We start from the raw sequence: 5,608 nt of genomic DNA, 5'->3' as shown, positions 1-5,608 counted from the left end.
GGTATTGAAGGAATGTTGCTTTACAATTGAAGGCCATGTGTCTGAAAAGTGAAGAAATACTGATGAAATTTATATTCTCCCTCAGAACTAAAACCAGCTATGATTGCTGCAGTGGTGGTCTGTCCTTTACTTCGTTGCTACCACCTGTGGTGATCTGGTATTTTGGCACAAACCCTTAATGTATTATTTGCAAAAAAATCCAGCTGCTTCACAGCAGGTGATACCTGAAAATCTCCTGATCAGGGGTCTTTTAAAGAAAATTCAGTGTCTGGGGGGAAAAAAAATCATAGGCTATGTCTGCTGGCAGGGGGGTCCTGTTGGGAAAAGCCGTGTGTGTTCTTACAGTCAACATTTATCACCTGATACAGAGGACTTGTTTATACCACTGATTTCAAAATAAGCAACTTTTATAATGGACTCAAAGCACCACAGACTATTGAAATGTTTAGCTGAGCTATGTGAGAATATATATTTAAGCTCATGCTTGGAGAAGTTCATTGTCAGGATAAATGTTGCAGATAAATGGGTGATGTCACACTTTACAGAAAGTTCTTGTGCTAAGAGAGCTGAAGACTGGGCTGGGGTTGCACAGGGAGCCTGCATGAGTCTGAGGTCATTCTCAGTAAAATTAAACTTTCTTGTGGACTGTTACTGGGATAGCAAATAGTTTTTTGTCCTCAAACTTAGGGCTTGGAGCTCTCTTTGCAGTCACCTCCCTGGTGAAAAATAGTGAACCTTGTTCCGTGTCAGTGGTCTTGTGTAAGCAGCTGTCCTTCCAGCTGCTGGCTTGGGGTGGGTTTTTTAGGCTCACTCCTTTGGTGGGTGAGGATGTGACTTTCAGGTATTCAAAAGTGAGGTGGAATTTCTCTTTTGTCCTACTGGATTTTTATCAAGAGTCCCGGTAATTCAAGAAGGCCATCGTGTACTCTCTGAAGGTGAGACTGCTGCTCTTCAGTAATTCTAGAGCCTGAGGCCTTATCTGGAAGGGTTATTAGTTGGCTACTTGCACACAAATGTTTGAGCTCTCCTTGTCAGATTAGAAGTCAAAACTAAAAACATTTTAGCTTTAAATACACAACCAGGACTGTATGAATCTTCACAGCAATCCAGTATCCTCCCAGTTTCCTTGCAGCTGTTTTCACTGTGGAGTAAAGGTGCTGAAAGTGGTCAAAACAATATAAAATAACTTCATAAAAGTTTGGCTTGTACCTTGAATTTGTACATAGGAAAAGATTCATCTCTTCGGTACCTGCTAAAGTAAAAATGAGTTCTGCGCTGTCAGTGAGGCTGCATTCCCTCATTAGAGACCATCTGGTAATGTGACCTGACTCTTAAAATCCAAATTGTTCCGACTGACCAGCCTCCAACCTGGAGCTCGGGTAAATTTAGATTTTGCACATCACAGTCCCTCTGTTACAGAAGGGCGTGGCAGCGTGTTTGGAAAGTGAGGGATGAACATGACCTGGGTGCTTTTAAGCTCAGGGTTTACTCCTGAGGCCAGTCCAGAGGCAGCTGCTGTGGATGTGTTTGGGGAGGGACAGATGTGGTAAGTGATTATACAGTTAATGATGCAGCACTTGAAAATGGAGGCAAGTGCTGTGGGGTGTTGAAGTTTTGTTGCATATTTACTTCCCTCCTTCAAGATGTCCTCAAATTCTTGAAATTTATTTAAATTAGTTTCTATTCCAGTCTCTTCTGACCTTTGACAAGATTTACATTGCATTCAAATTAAACAGGGGAATGTTTTCCCAAAATAATCTTTCTAACTGTAATCTCTTATTTGAAATCTGCAGCCAGTATGTTAAATATAATGAACATTTATTGATAGAAATGATTTCCTCTCATTTGTGTGGGTGTATATATAGTCACATCACTGTTTCAATCACTGGCTGCCTAACTGGTTCCTAGAAAATACAGGGGAATTTCCTCCCATGACTCATCTTGGAAGTAGCAGATGCTACATGCTCTCAAGCTGTGTATGGTAGTTCTGGAGTCTCAATAAATATAATTGAGTGTTGGGGACTCAAAAATATATTGGATTACTTTAATGATTACACACTGCTGCTATTTATCCCTTTCTAATGAGAACACTTAAGCCAAATCTTTATAAAGGTCCTGGTGCTTCCTTCCCTTTCTGTCTTTTAGCACTACTGTGAAAATGTCATTCCACTTTGAAATGTCATTTTTACCCTGTTGTCACCAGGGAGTGACTCCAATTTTAGTACTTTAAGGGTCTGAGAGACCTTCCCCCTCTTTATTTTCCTTTTTTTTTTTTTTTTTTAACTCTTTAAAGTGACTCCTGAGCCACTGACAAGCAGTTCCAGTCCCTTATCAGCAGCAGATCGTGTCGCTGCTGGGTCTGTGCTGCTGGGGGGTTTCTGGGAGACTGCTGATCCCAGATGCAGAAGTGAGTCTGTGAGGGCTGTGCCATGGCCAGCAGAGTCACAGGGGCCTCTGCAGGGTGTGTGTCATGGTGTAGGTTCACATGTGGTGGGGTCACGTCGGGTGTGCAGCAGCACGAGGAGGATGGGCTTAAAGATGTGATGGAACCGTGCCCTGCTGGGATGTCCACCTGTAGCTGGGAATTTGAGACAAGGAGCTGCCTGGGCTGGAGATGAAGGTGATGCCTGGCCTGGAACACAGCTCTGTGCTGCCACAGAAGAGGCAGGAGGGTGGAGGAGGAGAGGACAGGGACAGTGTGGAGGGATATCAAAGGGAGTGGCTCTCCTGCAAGCTGAACGTGCGAGATACCCAGCTCTGGCTTGCAGAGTCCAGGAATCAATTCTCATTTCAGCATTATCCAAATAAACCCAACCTACTGCTTCAGCAGCTGATGGGCCTCTTGCTGCCACTGTGGAGGTCTGGATTCCCACGCAGGGATGGATCTTCCCTGGAGGCACACAGGGAAGCCTCAGAATGTGAGTGGAGTGCTGTTGTGTCCAGATCCACTTCAAATCCAAGAGAGCCATAAGGCTGGCCCTGTTCCACGGTTAAGTGAGGGCTGGCTTTGCTGAGGGTAAAATTTAAAGCTTTGGGAAGCAGCAGAATTCCAGGCTGTTGGTGTGCAGGGCTCTGGGATGCCCTTACCCAGCCCCTTTGTGTAGAAGCTTTAAGACCTGGAGACACGTGGCCACCTCATGCTTGGGGAATATTCCCTGAATTTGCTCTTTCAGTTGTCCAGGACACATGGTATTTGTTTTCCTGATGTGTGTTTAATCTGGGGCTTGGCAGGTTGGGAAAGTCACTCATCCTGGTGTTGGGGACTAATCTGGAAGTGAACAGAAAAATACTGGCTGGGCAATACAGCCAGGGATTTTGGGGGGAAATGCTATTATTCAGAAACACTGAACGAGCAACGTGTGCCTTATCTTCTGGGACACACAGTGACATAACTGAGGAAGGATGGAGTTACACTGTCACTCGAGATTTTCATGGGAAAAGGCTCAGTCCTTAAGTGCTTTTCCTACTACAGTTCGTGCAGACTGGGGCCTCCTCTGGATTGCAGAAATGGGCTTTTCCTGTAGTTGCAGTGCAGGGAGCAGCAACAGCTCTCAGTGGAAAACTGCAGCGTTGTGTTTGGATGAAGAGCCAGTTCTGCCAAGCCAGACCCAGTTGGTGCTTCCCAGCCCATGACTGGGGGGTGAACGGGGCAGGGAGGGGTCCCTGTCCCTGCTGTGCCTGGAAAAGGGGAAGCCTGGAGCTGAACCTTGCTGTGCTGCACTTCCCTAGAGAGCAAGGTGAGGAGAGGCAGTTCCTCTGTTGGGCTTCATGCATGTTTAATGGAGAGTTTAAGCACAGTATAGGCTTGCTCTGTAACCTCGCTGTGCTCCTCGTGTTCTCTGGGAAAGTTTGTTTCTGACCAGGGAAATCGGTAGCTGAGTGTTTTCAACAGTGTCTTCACTCAGCATAATTTCAAGTGGTTTGAAGCCTCTGTGTTCAAAATAAATTCCTTTTTTTCCCCCCGAAGTCTTGTAACACTCAAATTTGGCTGGGTTGAAATATTCAGTTGTGGTGTCTGTTGTTTGTATACAAATATTTGGTGGTTTTCTCCTGTAGCTACATTTTTGAAAGTGTTGATTTTTTTTTTTTTTCCCCAGTATTGTGAATATTAGGAAGAAAACCACAAAACTGTGTGGTTGCTGAACACAAAAGGGCTGATCAGAAGAGTCCAGTGTAGCTTTCCCTCCTCGGAGGCAACTGCTTTAAAATTTTTAGTTATATTGTGTAAAATTCATGGTAGCTCTGGTTCTAAGGCCTCTGTCCTTGTCATATTAGATTTAGTTATACATTTATAATGGGTATAGATTAGTTAGGAAGACCCAGAAAGGAGTTTTCCCCCATTTTTCCAGCCTAGAGTATCCTTTTCTAGTGGCAGGAGTGATTAGAAGCTCCTGTAGAGTGGTGACCCTGGTGCAGGTGACTTTCTAAAGTTCCCTGAACTCCTTTAAAATTTTGGGCTGATATGACCCTGAAGAAAAATATTGAACTATCAAGAATTTATTAGTTAATACTAGAATTTTTCATTTCTTTAATTAGTGGTAATATGCCCCAGCCTGCAGAAAAACATGCTTCATTCACAGAGTGTCTGGGCTGTGTTTAAAATTAACCAGAACAAAATAATGAGCCTTCCAAGCTGCCCTGCAATTGAGAAGTTGTCTCCAACTAAAAATATTCCTCTCTTAGAAATGAGATTGGATTCTTTCATAGTTTTACTGCTAGTATCCCCTTAGGTTCATTATGCCTTAGATGCTGAATCTGTAAAATAGGGCTGTTAATATGTACATGAGGCACCAAGAAGTGCTGGAGACTTTCAAAAACTGATAATTCCTTGATTTATTCATAAAGCTGGGAGCATAACTCTTGCAAATTTGATCAGATGCCAGTTCCTTCAGTAGCCACTCGATCCAGGAACCTTTTTATAGCTGTGCTAACATCTCTGAGGACTGTTAGACTTAATTAATGTTTAAGACTCTTGTACAGAACATGTCATGAAAAGGGAAGCTCTTCCACGAGAGCGTGGGGAGCAGGCAGGAGTTTGGCTTCAGGGAATGGGAAGGCAAAGGATGTACCAGCATTTGAGATGAGTAAGTTTGTGTCTATTCCCTCACTTAAAAAATATCCTGTTTGTGGTTTTTAGAGAATTACTGTTATTTGGGGTGTTGAATTGACAGGGGTGTGTGCGGAATCCTTCACAAGGACTTTCTTTTAGACACCTAAAGGCAATTCTAGGATATAAAAAACACAGAATGGCCTTGTTAAAAACATGTACCCCTCCCAAAAAATAGTTTTTCTGTGCTGTGAGTACAGCTCAGCCTGATAAAATGGTCCTGAAAATGTTCACTGTCAGGCAAAACACTTTAATTTCTCCCATCTGCGAAACAAAATAATATTTATATTCTCTCAAGGGTCAAGTGTGGGGACCCTTTCTCTGGGAAACTGAACATCTTTTTCTTGTACATAAACTTGTTATGGATCCAAAAATGAGTGTTTTCTCATGAACACTGACATCTCCCTGCACAAATGCCCTCAGAAGTGCAATGCAGAACATCATCGACCAGCAGGAAAACCTTTATCCTGTGGGCATGCCTGGTGCTTCTGGGACTGCTGG

This window comes from Pipra filicauda, unplaced genomic scaffold (genome assembly GCF_003945595.2).
Source record: "Pipra filicauda isolate LSUMZ 115617 unplaced genomic scaffold, ASM394559v2 scaffold33_size4404698_pilon, whole genome shotgun sequence".
NCBI lineage: Eukaryota > Metazoa > Chordata > Aves > Passeriformes > Pipridae > Pipra > Pipra filicauda.
The sequence above is the reverse complement of the archived record's forward strand: the minus strand, read 5'-3'. Positions refer to the sequence as shown.